Source organism: Leiobunum rupestre, chromosome 9, assembly GCF_980474605.1.
Source record: "Leiobunum rupestre chromosome 9, qqLeiRupe1.1.hap1, whole genome shotgun sequence".
Taxonomy (NCBI): Eukaryota; Metazoa; Arthropoda; class Arachnida; order Opiliones; family Sclerosomatidae; genus Leiobunum; species Leiobunum rupestre.
This window is the reverse complement of record NC_143392.1, coordinates 38,177,444-38,192,091: the sequence shown is the minus strand read 5'-3', so window position 1 is coordinate 38,192,091 and position 14,648 is coordinate 38,177,444. Positions and strand designations below refer to the sequence as shown.

The 14,648-nt window shown below is 36.3% G+C and overlaps 1 protein-coding gene across 1 annotated transcript in view; it reads right to left on the bottom strand.

Moving 5' to 3' along the window:
• The window catches only part of LOC149927394 (tachykinin-like peptides receptor 99D), a 142,937-nt gene that overhangs the window by 89,750 nt on the left and 38,539 nt on the right, over positions 1-14,648 (bottom strand). The gene's annotated exons all lie outside the window — the stretch shown is intronic.

The window sequence follows — 14,648 nt, the reverse complement described above, 5'->3', positions numbered from 1 at the left end:
TTAACCGAATTCGTTAAGTATCGTCAAAATTAAATGAATCGAAGTTATCATCCGCATGTTGGAGGCGTTTTCCTTATGAAGTTACTTTTTGACCTCGAATTTGAAATTTTGCGCGCTCCTAGGCCGAAAAAAAACCGTTTTTGTATTTATTAAACCATTATTTATACATAGAAATAGCTTTATACCCACAATTCCCAAGTGCAATTTATCGCGCCAAAAGACGGGGATGGAAATTAGCTTTTATTTGACTCTATTATCTTATCATTTTCATAAGGAAAACGCCCTCCGATTCCGAGCGCTATTTCGATAACTTCGGTTCATCATGGTGTCATACTTAAAGCTATAACGTTACTTATGACAATAGAAAAAAGAATTCTACTTGAAATTCAGTCGCTATACTAGTTAAGTAGCGAATAGAGACAGTAGTAGGTCCGGATTTCCTGGGCTACGTTTTTGAGTGGAAATTGGGAATACGATCTGTGTGCAGCGTAGTATAGCCACTGGGGAAATCTACGGAAAGCTGGAACGAAGTAGACTTTAATGTCATTAGTGCGAAGCCCGAAACGAATTCCTCTTATCGCGCTCGCTTGCTTTATATTATTCTCTTTTTTCGCTCTCCTTATCCGCTCCGCTCATCGCTATCAATTGAAGACCGCTCCAGCGTGATGGCTTCACTGCCCAACATATATTGAAAAACTTCTAATACTCTTCAACGTCTTCCGACGTGTATACCCAACTTTCCATCGCTCTACTATATAGCGAATGGTGAACTTTTAGGTACAAAACTGTAGACTGTTTATGTTTAGAATGAATTTAAATTTAGAATGAATTTCAGGGATTGCGTTGTTAGTTTGTTCTATCATATGTAAAATAATCACTCATAAGTATGCCATAAAAGCATTTTCGTTAATGAAACCTTGTTCAGGGGATATGACGTAAATTACGTCACTTATAACTCCGTGACAAAATACGCGTCATCAACTTTACTGACATGGGAAACGGAAGTTAGTGAGAATTCCTCGCGCGTTTCGGGCTTTGCCCATGTAAAGTTTAGCTCGTGCCTGGCGATCACGTGATTTCATTTCCATGGTAACCTTTGCAATAGCGCAAGGATTATAAGCATTTTTGCACTTTTGGGTCCGCTTAATGTATGTTCCGCGTGAAACAAGGTCTCATTGAATTTTTTTCAATGGAAATGTTATACAGAGGCATACTTATGAGTAATTATGTTACATATGGTTCTTTACGTCGAATGATTATTATTCAACTATAGGAATGTCTTATGGTGGAGAAGTGGTTAGCAATAGGAGCCGGGTTCGATCCCAGCTTGAGTGAAAACTACAAACCACTCTTTCCGTGTTGAGTTTGTAAGTTCTCTCCTCGCTAGTTAGAGAGGTTTTCCTCCGAGCTCATCGGTTTCCCCTTTCCATAAAAACTTGCTGAGGTTAACGGTAATAGTAAGTGTAGGGACCTACGCATTTTAACCCGGCCACTGGTAATTAACTTCATAAGTCACTACTTAGGCCTGAGTGGTTTCTTGGACATTAGCTTAGCTGATTATTATTTATTTATTATTTAAATTATGTAACGCACTTAGGATAGAGTTGGGTTCATACATGCGTTACTAAATGTTACTGGTGAAAAGGGTGAGGGGTCAAGCGTCTGGGAGGCAGAGTTTGTGGATGGCCGTGTGAGGACGACCACCAATCCCCCAACGGGTGGTCGGAATACTTCCGCCACGGGTGTCCCCACCCCTGTCCCCACGTATCCCCCCGTTGGCGTGGCCTTTACACATATCTCGCCCCGATTAATCAGGTGGACGCGCAGACAGAATTTGTCCCACACGTTGCAATCCCGAATAAATAAACAATAAACATAGTCATTATCTCTTAATTAGAAATAATGAAATTCTTCGTGTAATTTAATGATTTATAATTGAAGAGTATTTGTTACGTAATTTAGTGTATGGGGTCTTTCCAATTGTTACATTTTGTTGCAGAATGGAATGTTTTTTTGGGGATACTATATCTTTATAATTGCGTATTAAGCTTGTTTTCCACTAGCGCGCGTCATGATGTATTTTTATTTACGCGCGTCAAACCGTCTCAAAGTTCGGCGACGCGCTGTTACGCGCGCTAGTGAAAACCAAGGCTTATGGTTAAAACGCCGCAACGTTGAAGGTCGATGCAAAAAATTAGTGTTCGGCCTAACGTCGAAGGTCGACGCAAAAAATTAGTGTTAGGCCTAACGTCGAAGGTCGACGAAAAAAATTACTGTTAGGCCTAACGTCGAAGGTCGACGCAAAAAATTAGTGTTAGGCCTAACGTCGAAGGTCGACGCAAAAAATTAGTGTTAGGCCCAAGGAGGATAGGAAGGGAGGCGAAGTAGGAGGGATGAACGCGCCAGCATCCTTGTAAGAAGTTAAGCGCGCGCTCGGCGGGAAAATTTCGGAAAAATGGCGGCAAGATTGCGGCCGCTACGATACGTGTGGCCGCCATTTTTCCGAAATTTTCCCGTCATATCCCGTGAGCAAGGTTTCATTAACGAAAATGCTTTTATGGCATACTTATGAGTGATTATGTTACATATGGTATTACTGGCAAACAATAAATTTCACCTAACTCTAATCTAATAATATTTCACATTGCGCGATATGTATCAAAGCGAAAAAGATTTTAGGCATTAAATTTCAAAATTATGTCCTGATTTAATAATTGGTCATTAATTATATTTCGTCGAAGTAAACACCAGTTTATAATATTAAAGCGTTTACATTTTTAATAAGCCTTAGTCTCAATGAAGTCGCGCAGCGCCAAATTCGCTGGTGGCGTACGTATGAACTTCATAATCAGGTCGATAATATTTTTGCTTTAAGCTAGAAACTTATCGGATTAAAAATTTGATTATGTCTAGAATCTTTTCTTAAGTATCTAATTTAAAATACGACGAAGGTTTATAAATGGTAGACTTGTCCGCGAATTTATTTGGGTCGTAATTTATGAGAAAAATAACGGATTAAACTAAAAGGTTACACGCGTACGTGGTTCTACTAATTAGTCAGTCTCAACCAACAACTTTTCCGGTTTAGAATTAAAACGATTTAGCAAGTGGGGACCACGCCCTTTATTACCATGGATACCAGTATCTGCTCTAATCCGCGTAAAAATGGACTAAAATATTCATCCTTTAAACGGATGAAGTCTAAACAAGAATAACTAAATTCTAATGGTTTTTCTCCTTCAATTTCTGTGTTGAAAGAAGCCTCTTCACGATTTTAAAGGCGCCTTAATCGAAAAAGTAGCGAGTCTCTCTACCAATAATAAAATCATCGATTTTCATATTTTCTTTCGCCTTTATACATTTTTACCACCCGTATAGATGGCGTTCGTAGCCTAGTCGTTGAATTTTAATGAGAACATTCCTCTTGTTTCCGTAGCGCCGCGAAGCGATGAAAACTCTTTCGTAATACTTTTTCTATCGGGCGAAGCTTAAAAATCGAGCCCTCTTTCGCGGCTTCGGGTCCGGGCCTCCGCGCGTCGGGTTTATTTTCAGAGACGAGCTCTATTCAAATTGATGGCAGTTTGAGGAGTCCGGGGCCTCCCAATAACTAAAGCCCTGAGGCTTAGCGCGATTCGTGACCAAATCCTTGTTTATATCTTGTTTTAAAACGCGTCGATGGCGCCGGTAACGTATGTACTTAGGCGCCTTACGTTGTTGCGAAAGAGTTAATTCCGCCCACTATACTCAATTGAAGTACCCCTTTTCATTTATCGAATAAGCCACGGAATCTATGAATGAGAGTGAAGGTTAAGTCCGCCCTCTACCTTGTTCGAACCCTCTTTTTTGACTCTTCATTTTTGGCAACAAGTTGATAGTGCCCAACTTTTAGTAGTTTGATTATGCTAATAGATTGAGTACTAACAAGGGTGTTTTCCCCAATTTTTTTCAAACTCGGGGGTTGAGTAGACCTTCATGTACTTTGAAAGCTCCAAAAGGGAAAAGTTTCAATGGCCATTCGTTTTGCCATGGCAACCAAAAATGTTTTTCACAACTCAAGTTTAAACTTTCTCTACGTAAAAAGGTTTTTATTCCATAATTAGCCTAATAATAAAATAAATATACAGCTAGGCTAATACCCAAGGCACCACCTTAGGGATAAATCATCAAGCGACTTTTAAAGCCATAAATTTAGGTGGCTGGGTTAGAATGCGTAGGAGGGTGGTGGCAAGCCCTTCATGCCACTCGAGCCAATAGCTCCCTACACTTACTATTTCAATTTCACGGCATTTGCCAATAATTTTGTCGAATTCAAAACTAAACCACTAGACTCGTCTAGAATTAAAACCCTTAAAAAGCAATATATTTTTCAATTTTTTACTTTTCCGATTTCCGGAACTTTCTCCACATTGCCGGGAGTAGTGGCGTACTCCTGTAATCCCCAGCGTCTGGGAGGCAGAGTTTGTGGATGGCCGTGTGGGGACGACCACCAATCCCCCAACGGGTGGTCGGAATACTTCCGCCGCGGCTGTCCCTACCATTGTCCCCACGTATCCCGCCGTTGGCGTGGCCGTTACACATATCTCACCCTGATTAATCAGTTATTGTGTGCTGGTGTCTAAGGCCTTGGGTCGACACCGATGTGTGGGTGTCTAAGGCCTTGGGTCGACACCGATGTGTGGGTGTCAAAAAAAAAAACTTTCTCCGCATTTAACTTTTCCGAAAAATTAACAACTGCTCATTTTAACATTGTGCTCCACGCTGAACTTTTCATTATGAAACCGTGTCTATTTTCAATAGGCCTTGGTCTCGAGCAAAAATTAGCTAAAGAAGAAGATTCCTCCGGAAGTTACAATTTCCTTAGGCAGTAACGAAGTTTCGAAAGACACGTATTAATTAACAACCTCTACTAAAGGATGCTGCACTTACGTAAAAATAAGGTTACCATGGTTACGAGTAGAAATATCCTTCAAAATCCACTTCCGTTGGGTCCCGCGTTACCATGGTAATGGTAGAGGGAAATGCGAAACAAAAAATAAAAATGGTTTGGAAGCTAGGTAATTAATCAAAGCTTGAAAACTTTGACTGCGGGGAATTTCCACCCGCCACCGAAACGGAGAAGCTAACCGTTTTTAATATTTGGAAAGTTCTTTTTTTAATCGCGATACGTGACGAAAATAAGCGATCTTGTCAACGGGGGAAATATACCTTATATAGCTCCGAACGAATTCGCAGGGTTCCCAAAGGGTCGTAGTAAAACCTCGCCGATGAAAGCGTGTTTGACGATTGAAAAACGCGTATTCTTTATTTTTGCGTCTTCATCAAGTTTTGCCATAGAAATCGAAATGACAGTTACTGTGACAAGGGAATTTTTATTCATCCGTTTTCTTCTCGTTGGACTTTTTTTCTCTATACGCCGTCAAAGTTTCTCTATTTTTTGCGAGTTCGAAAGGGATCGATTAGAAGACGCTTCTATCGCCTATCTGCTTTATAAATATGACTTCATTTCTTTTTATTAGCTTTTCTATTCGTTCACTTGACGCGTACGATACCAGTCTTATTGAGCGATAGCTTTGCATTGTCCTCTCTCTGGCGTATATTGCTTTTTATCATTAATTTCAAACATAAATAGATAGCTTTCGAGTGACGTATCGCTCTTTATACTGAAAAGGCTCGTGTCGTACTCCTTTCCCACCGCACGATCGTCCTTTGGGTCATGGCCGCCATATTAACGAAATATCTTATTCTCCGAATTACAATTGAACTGAACTGATCTCACGCAAAACATACGACGTGTGCTCACCTAAGTAGAGGCGATTTGTTTCATAGTTTGGTTTGTAGTTTTGGTTTGACTGTGCTGCCGGATTTGGTGAGCCACCCTGTTTCAAAATGGTGCCCTTTCGACGGCGATAATAAAACCTTAAAACTTAAGTTACTATTTCACCCTTGGGTTTGTATTTTTGGTTTGACTGTGCTTCTGGATTTGGTGAGCCACCCTGTTTCAAAATGGTGCCCTTTCAACTGAGATAATAAAACCTTTTATGTTTAAAACCTTAGTTACTATTTCGACTGAGATAATAAAACCTTTTATGTTTAAAACCTTAGTTACTATTTCGACTGAGATAATAAAACCTTTTATGTTTAAAACCTTAGTTACTATTTCGACTGAGATAATAAAACCTTTTATGTTTAAAACCTTAGTTACTATTTCGACTCAGATAATAAAACCTTTTATGTTTAAAACCTTAGTTACTATTTCGACTGAGATAATAAAACCTTTTATGTTTTTAAACACCCAAAGATGGAGATTTTCGATCAAGTTTTTAAACATCCATAGATGGAGATTTTCGATCAATTTTTTAAACACCCAAAGATGGAGATTTTCGATCAAGTTTTTAAACACCCAAAGATGGAGATTTTCGATCAAGTTTTTAAACATCCATAGATGGAGATTTTCGATCAATTTTTTAAACACCCAAAGATGGAGATTTTCGATCAAGTTTTTAAACATCCATAGATGGAGATTTTCGATCAAGTTTTTAAACATCCATAGATGGAGATTTTCGATCAAGTTTTTAAACACCCAAAGATGGAGATTTTCGATCAAGTTTTTAAACACCGAAAGATGGAGATTTTCGATCAAGTTTTAAAACACCCAAAGATGGAGATTTTCGATCAAGTTTTAAAACACCCAAAGATGGAGATTTTCGATCAAGTTTTAAAACACCGAAATATGGAGATTTGCGATCAAGTTTTAAAACACCCAAAGATGGAGATTTGCGATCAAGTTTTAAAACACCCAAAGATGGAGATTTGCGATCAAGTTTTAAAACACCCAAAGATGAAGATTTTTCGATCAAGTTTTTAAACACCGAAAGATGGAGATTTGCGATACAAAATTCACTAATCTCCATCAGTGCATTTTTCGATCGCGATTGACAAGATTTCCCACACAAAAAGAGAGTACGAAAAAAGCTGCTTCATAAATAATTTTTATAAATATTGTTTCAGATGCATTTAAAATTGTATTTGGAATTAAATATTTTTAAACCAAAAGTAGCCAAGATAAAAATATTAAATAGAGAATTTCTAATTATCAGACTTTGAAGGAACATATTTTTTGAATTTATTCATAATAAATTATGTTATTTTAGAACTATTTCTTAAATTGCTTAAGTGAATTTAGGGAGCAGTTGGTTCGCTTGGCATGAAGGGCTTTCCACCACCCTCGTACGCAATTTATTCCGGACACCTGAATTAATGACATTTGTCGTAAACTAAATATAGATGGAGACAGGTTTACTGTTTATTTGTATCCTCCTTTTTAAGTTGAAACTGTATGGACCAAGAATCTAAGGGGACTCACTGTTCGTGCTTTAAAAAGCACGCGTGAATACTGGGAATAGGAAAATCAAGGATAATTTTAATTCAAATTGAACACACTTGGCGTCGCTGAAGTCGATTTCCGGCGTAGTTTCGTTGAAAAGCTGGAGCGTTCACGTTCAATTTTGACCAAATGGCGCCGTTCTTGTCGGTTAAATGATTAGGCTTAGTAAGTTTTGGACTTTTTATTTTTGAAATTGGTTCTGTAAAAGTTTTAATAATGGGAATTAACCATTGTGTTAAGTAAAAATAACCAGTAAGCCGGATATGGCTGAAGTTTTTTAATCAAATTCACTGGAGAATGAACTAAGCCTAACTTTCTCGCACGTACTGTCTCCTAAGCCCCAACTCGCAGTGATAGTTGGACAGAATTCTTGAGGCGCTTCAAAGCGGCTGGTGTACCTCAGTAAGCCTTCCGATTTAGGCAACGCCTACCGTGTCAAAATATCGGAAACAGTGAGTCCGCTTAGATTCTTTCAAGAAAGAAAAGAAAGGGAAGCACAGAGAGCAGAGAATACCAGAGATGACACACGAGAGAACGGCCAACCCCAAAACTGGTATTTTATGGTTTTTGTTCGATTTTCTGGTATCTACTTTCTTGTCCTAATAAAAGTCGTTAAATTAAAATATTTTTTTTATTTTGGCGGGAAAATTAAAAGTACTTGAATTTCGGAGTGTTTCAAACAAAATAAATGAAATCTGGCAACACTGCTATCTCTTTTGCGCCCGGCAACGCTGTTTTTTTATTCCAAAAATGCGCCGCCGAAATTTGTTTCCTAAATTGGTCGGCGACTTTTTCGACCGTTATTTTGAATTATCGATTAAGACTATTAGTGAAATTTCGATATCTTGTTAAAATTATTCTGTCAATATTAATCGCTCTACCAAACGAGTTAAAACAGCATTAAAAGTCGCTAGATGACTTGATTAGCATAGAACTGTTTGAATTTCGGAAATGCCAAAATGTGACATGTGGGACACGGAAGAGGAGGAGCGGCTTAAAATTGGGTCGAAGTTTTTCAAATTTGGCCCGTTAAGCCTTTACTTAGTAGTAATTTGTCAGACTATCGTCGCGTCGTTGCAGAGAAACCTTGGATGGTTTTGGAAACCGCATAGTATTGAAATTCAAAATTTTAACGAAAGCTTCTTGTAATGGATTGAAATTGGTAAAGGCAGAATCTCAATCTCTTTTTATTTCGTTGCCTTCCCTTGGGGTATCACGAAATATTGTAACGGGGATCTGTGTCGCTGGTGTCGTCTGGAGCAGCGAGTAGAGGCAAATTTTCTGGGACGGAGAGGAGGATCTTGGGCCAGGGGCTATAGAAGGGGGTGCGCACTAGTTTCTGAGAGAGAGAGAGAGAGAGAGAGAGAGAGAGAGAGAGAGAGAGAGAGAGAGAGAGAGAGAGAGAGAGAGAGATTTTTGTTAGTTAGTTATCATTTTCCGTTTTTTAGTGGACACCCTGTATATATATATATATATATATATATATATATATATATATAGGGTGTCCACTAAAAAACGGAAAATGATAACTAACTAAAAAACATTTTTTTAATTTAAAATTCTATGGAATATTCCTTGTGCAGCTAGGGGAACATTTACTAGTGTAAAATTGAATGACCTTGAACCATATGTCTTCAAGATCTTTCAAAAACTATATCGAGAACCGTTGGGTTTACGGTTTTGGTTCCAATTAGAAAGTTGTTGCTCGCCATACAATTACTTCAAAGAACATTGATTTGACCTAATTTTACCAATCAGAAGACGATAAATTGAAGGTTAATGAATTCAGTGGTTGATGCTAAAATAATCCGATAAGTTTTAATGTGACTAAATCAAATAAATACTGAATAGCTTATTATACACTGTAAATATATATTTTACCACCCGATTGGGCTCGTTTTTGAAGGAGTTATACACGAGCCCGTTTCGTTAAGAGATAGAGAGAGCTCACGAAGTCGTTAGTCAGGGTTGTCAGTTGGGTGATTTTACCGCCCAATTGGGCTCCTTTTTGGGGGACTTATTCCACGTTTTCACCAAGCTCACTAAAATAACAGTTGAGAGTTGTTATACAATTAACTAATTTAAAATAAATTAATAAAAATATTTAAAAACTGTATATAACATTTTCTCATTTATTTCAAGAAGTTGGCGATAATTGGGGCTATTTATCAAAAACGTTTTTCATCGCGGGTGAATTTTCATTTGGGCGGTGAGCCATCAAAAATACCAGGCAACTCTTTCGAGTCCTTAGCCAGAGGTTCCAATTGGGTGATTTTGAATAATATCTGACAACTATTTCGTTAGTTTTCCCTATCATATGTTGCTATTTATGAGTTAGGCGATACCCTGGGAAACCTTTTAATTTCTTAATATTTGTGCGTGGTCAGCCGGATTACCCATAAATGATATTTTTCATAAAACCATATATTCTCCATATTACCATAACAAAATATAAAAATTCTTCTGTTTACTTTGAGCCTAAAGGACCGCTCCTTTAGGCGCAAAATAAAAAAAATGCATTTTATAAACCACCATAGGCTTAAAAAATAAGAATTAAATTTTTGTGTCGGTTTAAGTTGGCGAATTTCATTTAATGTTTTATTTTTTATTCACTATTTTTTTATCTTTCATATTTTATTTTGATATATAAATAATGTTTTCTTAAGTTTCAAACAGTCTTTAATAATCTTCAAAAATTCCTAACTCATGATTCAGAGGACCACAGAAGATCAAGGTAAATGAGTAAATGTACCTTACAAATACATTACATTACATTTAAACTTAATTATGTAATTCAAATTTCTTGGTGTTCAAAAATGGATTATGCGTCTTAACCATTTTGTTCCTAATCAGCGGTAGATTATTATTTAACTGCACATTTTTTATTATTGTTTTAAAATTGACTTTGAGATATTTAATTTCAATAAATTTTAGTTTCGCCAAAATAGTTTAATAAAAATTTTGTATTCGCCAAAGCGGTTTTCACTATTTCGCCAAAAGACAATTTCCGAATGTTCCCCTTCCAACGGCAGCTGGCACTAAAGCGTCTAAGCAATGAAAAATGTACGCAAGAAAATATTCGACTTTTGACGGGTTGCGTTATCCTTGTGTGGGGTGCTGTGTTTGTTGCTCCTAGCTTCTAGCATCGTAGTATCCAGAAAGAATCCCAAGAATAGAGGTCGGGGACGGTTAATCATTATCTATGATTAAATTAATTTTTTTCGGGAAAAAATTTAAACGAAGAAATTTACCGGTTAATATTTCGGAAAATGATTAACAAACATGTATTATTCGTAAAATTTTAGCTTTTTATCGAAAAAAACGTCGTTTTCCCGATTAATTTTACAAATTTATCAAAAAATTAATCGGATAATACAGAAATATAAATTACTTGATCAAAACGTTTTACGAATAATTTTGATAGCTTTATCAATTGAATAAAAGTTAACCATCCCCGACCTCTACCCAAGAATGCCAGAAATCAAACAGTAATGCAGAAAACCTTTCCTAAACCCTCTCTCACCTGGATCAAAACTAGCCGTAGCCAAAATAAACGAGATTCATATTGAGTCTCTCACATATTGATTGTTAAAGGTCGCCCTTTTGTTAAGAACCCCAAAAAAACGTTATATTTTTATTTTGCGCCCATCAATGTCAATCTTGATATATTCTATTGTTTAGTATTTTAGTGTCAATAAAGAGTTGTTACATATCAAATTTCCATTGAAAATGCTATTCATTCCTTTCTCCCTTATTGCCAAACGCATCTCGCCAGCCCCGAGGTCATCGAGCGCTTGTAAAATTTTTCGGGATTTTCAAATTGATTTTCATATTTCTAAAATAATTATTCTCGAGTGTACGGGATTTTTACAAATGTAATCTCTTATAGGTAGTAACGTATTTAGGTAGCTGAGAACCTAGGAGTCTACTATCCCTGTAAAAGTCGTACTTGAACATGAAATATCGTACGAATTTAAGGGTTGTGATTATATTTCCCTGTTTAAATGGTACACGGGCAATGAAATACTATTATCACCTTCTTGGCGAACTCGTTTTTACTACTTTACTATTTTTTATTGAAGATAGGGCTTTAGCGAGGGGGTTGTCAGTGCTCGTAAAATCTTTGCACACCTGATTATTAATTTTCGAAAATCATTCGTTGATTTTCACTGATTTCTCGGTGATTTCCCACAGTAGCTTGGTGATTTCCCGTGATTTCCAGTAATGTTTTTTAACCGATTTCCCATGATTTCCAGTATTGTTTTTAACCGATTTCTCGTGATTTCCAGTATTGTTTTTAACCGATTTCCCATGATTTCCAGTATTGTTTTTAACCGATTTCTCGTGATTTCCAGTATTGTTTTTAACCGATTTCTCGTGATTTCCAGTATTGTTTTTAACCGATTTCTCGTGGTTTCCAGTAATTGTTTTAACCGATTTCCCATGATTTCCAGTATTGTTTTTAACCGATTTCTCGTGATTTCCAGTATTGTTTTTAACCGATTTCCCATGATTTCCAGTATTGTTTTTAACCGATTTCTCGTGATTTCCAGTATTGTTTTTAACCGATTTCTCGTGATTTCCAGTATTGTTTTAACCAATTTCCCGTGAGTTCCAGTGATTTCCAGTAATTGTGTAACCGATTTTCCGTGATTTTTCAAGTGATTTGTTTAACCGATTTTTCATGTTTTCCAGTTAATTTATTAACCGATTTCCCGTTAATTACAGTGATTTTATTAAACATTTTCCCGTTATTTCATTTGTAATATTGCTGTATGTTGAAAAATTTTCAATTCACCTAGGCTTCCAGAGTTTCATACAAACAAAATCGACCTTATGGCTGGCGACCAAATTAAATTTTTTCTTACTGTAACCACGGCCAACTTTGATTTCTCGCGCATCTCTCGCGCTACAGCGGCCATCTCATTCGTTGACGTTTCTATGAGCAAAAGATGTGTATGACGTCAGCGCCCCTAGCGGATTATTATTTTTAGTATAGTTTTTACATTGGGGACAATATAACCACCGAGCGTGGCGCTGAACTCCTACACGTTATAGTACAGTTTATAGGGGGAAAATCCTTGCTCGCGGAATTTCGACGAATGTGTTGGCCGTAGTAGCGCGAACAGCGCGTGATCAAAGTTGGCCGTACTGTAACTATAGACGCAAAGATAATATACAACCTAGTAATAAATAACTGTGATATCAGTGTTTCCGATCATGGTTTGTTTAAAAACGGGGCGATTACTTTTGGCCACTAAATAAAGTCTGTACCAGGAGGATATGTTGACACTGGCGTAAAATGTTACGGGAAATTTTGAGAATGTCACCACCGGGAATTAGGTAATAAATTTCTTACGTTTCGCGTAAAGAAAACCTCTCTTATCTGATGGATACTTTTACTTCTAACCCGTTAAATCGAAATTCCCGTTAAGAATTACACTAGGTAGTTTTCTATCAAAAAGAATGCCATAATTGCGAGGTCATTGATCTTAAAGGGCAACGGTTAAGCTTTAACCAGTTAGTTAGCCCTATAGCCCATTAAAAACTAACATTTATGGCGAAAACCGCATCCAAAAATATTGAGTGATTCATTTTTAATAAAATAAAGAAATTTCGGGAAATCGAAAAGCGCGCGTCCGCCGCGACACCTGGTGAGAAAAACGGTGAGACAGAAAAACAACGTAAAAGCGCGCGCTGCTGAAGACGCGAAAAATTGGTTTCGCACGCGCGGCGCGTTCCAGTTATAAGAGACCTAAGCCTAAATTGCGCGATTTTAAAAGTTAGGATAGTTCGCAAATCGCTCATACGGGGTTAGGGGCGCTGGCGGCAGCCCTTAAGATGGCGGCGAAAATTCAAACCCAAACACCTGACGTAATTTTTCGTTTCAACTTTTTGGGCCAAAAGCTATTTTTTCAAGACAAAAAAAGGTACGTGTTAGTATATTGAACGTCTTGTTAATCTTTTGATACGGAAATAAGGCCATATTTGGAAAATCTTGGCCGTTCCCCTTTAAGGCGAATTAAATTGAATTATTATTATTTAAGATTATTTTTTTCAGAGCTATAAGAAAAATGATACGCAAGTTTTTATGGTTGAAACCCAGAACTTTTGAAAGGAAATAACGCTTTGAAACCTTGTAATTCAGGAATTCTTTTTATGTAGGGTGTAGGTTTTAGGTCCTGTAAATATACACGATTTACGACTTTGAGTGGGGTGGGATAATTCTCTCAAGGCTCTTGGAATGTCAGCCATTGACAAAGGCAAACCGTCTTCCGAAATGTTCTCATAAATTCCCTAATGTCGAGTTTAATGCGTTCCCAACAAAAACGTTTAGGACATCTTTTCTAGGTATTCCTCAACTACTAAAACAAAGTTTGAACGCTATATGACCTTTTACATGTAATTCACACGGTGTACCTTGTAGATTAATTTTGTTCTCAACCCGAGTTGTTCTTTTAGAATATAAGGAAAGATTTGACAACTTGTTGGACAACAATTCAAATATTTAAAATAAATATAATTATTTTACGATAAGTAACTTAAAATAAAATCAAATAAAATCCAATAAAATTAAAAAAATTCCTATAAAATTAAAAAATATCGAATAAAATCAATTTAAAATCCAATAAAATCAAATAAAATAAAATCCAATAAAATTCAAAAATATCGAATAAAATCAATTTAAAATCCAATAAAATCAAATAAAATCCAATAAAATCAAATCAAATCCAATAAAATCAAATAAAATCCAATAAAATCAAATAAAATCCAATAAAATCAAATAAAATAAAATACAATAAAATACAATAAAATCAAATAAAATAAAATCCAATAAAATCAAATAAAATAAAATCCAATTAAATCAAATAAAAGCCAATAAAATCGGATCCAATAAAATAAAAAGGTAAAATAAAATATTAAAAATAAAAATGTATATGATTAATTTTTCCAGGTAACCGATCTGAACTGCTATAATTCAACTCAACAGATTCAGTTAAGTGAAAAGTTATCTGATATGGAAGATAATCAGACCTTCTGTTTCTTTACTATGAATTACTATTATTTTCGGGTTTTAACTATCTGGTTTGCATTTTGACCCGTATCAAATGAATTGATAATATTTGAGAGTAAATGCGGATAGCCTGATATCTGATTGATCACAAATATTTTCGAACAACTTTGAGATGGTAGAAACTAAACTGTACTAGATAATAAAATAAGAAAATAATTACCGTCAGAAACGAAACGAATAATTTCATAA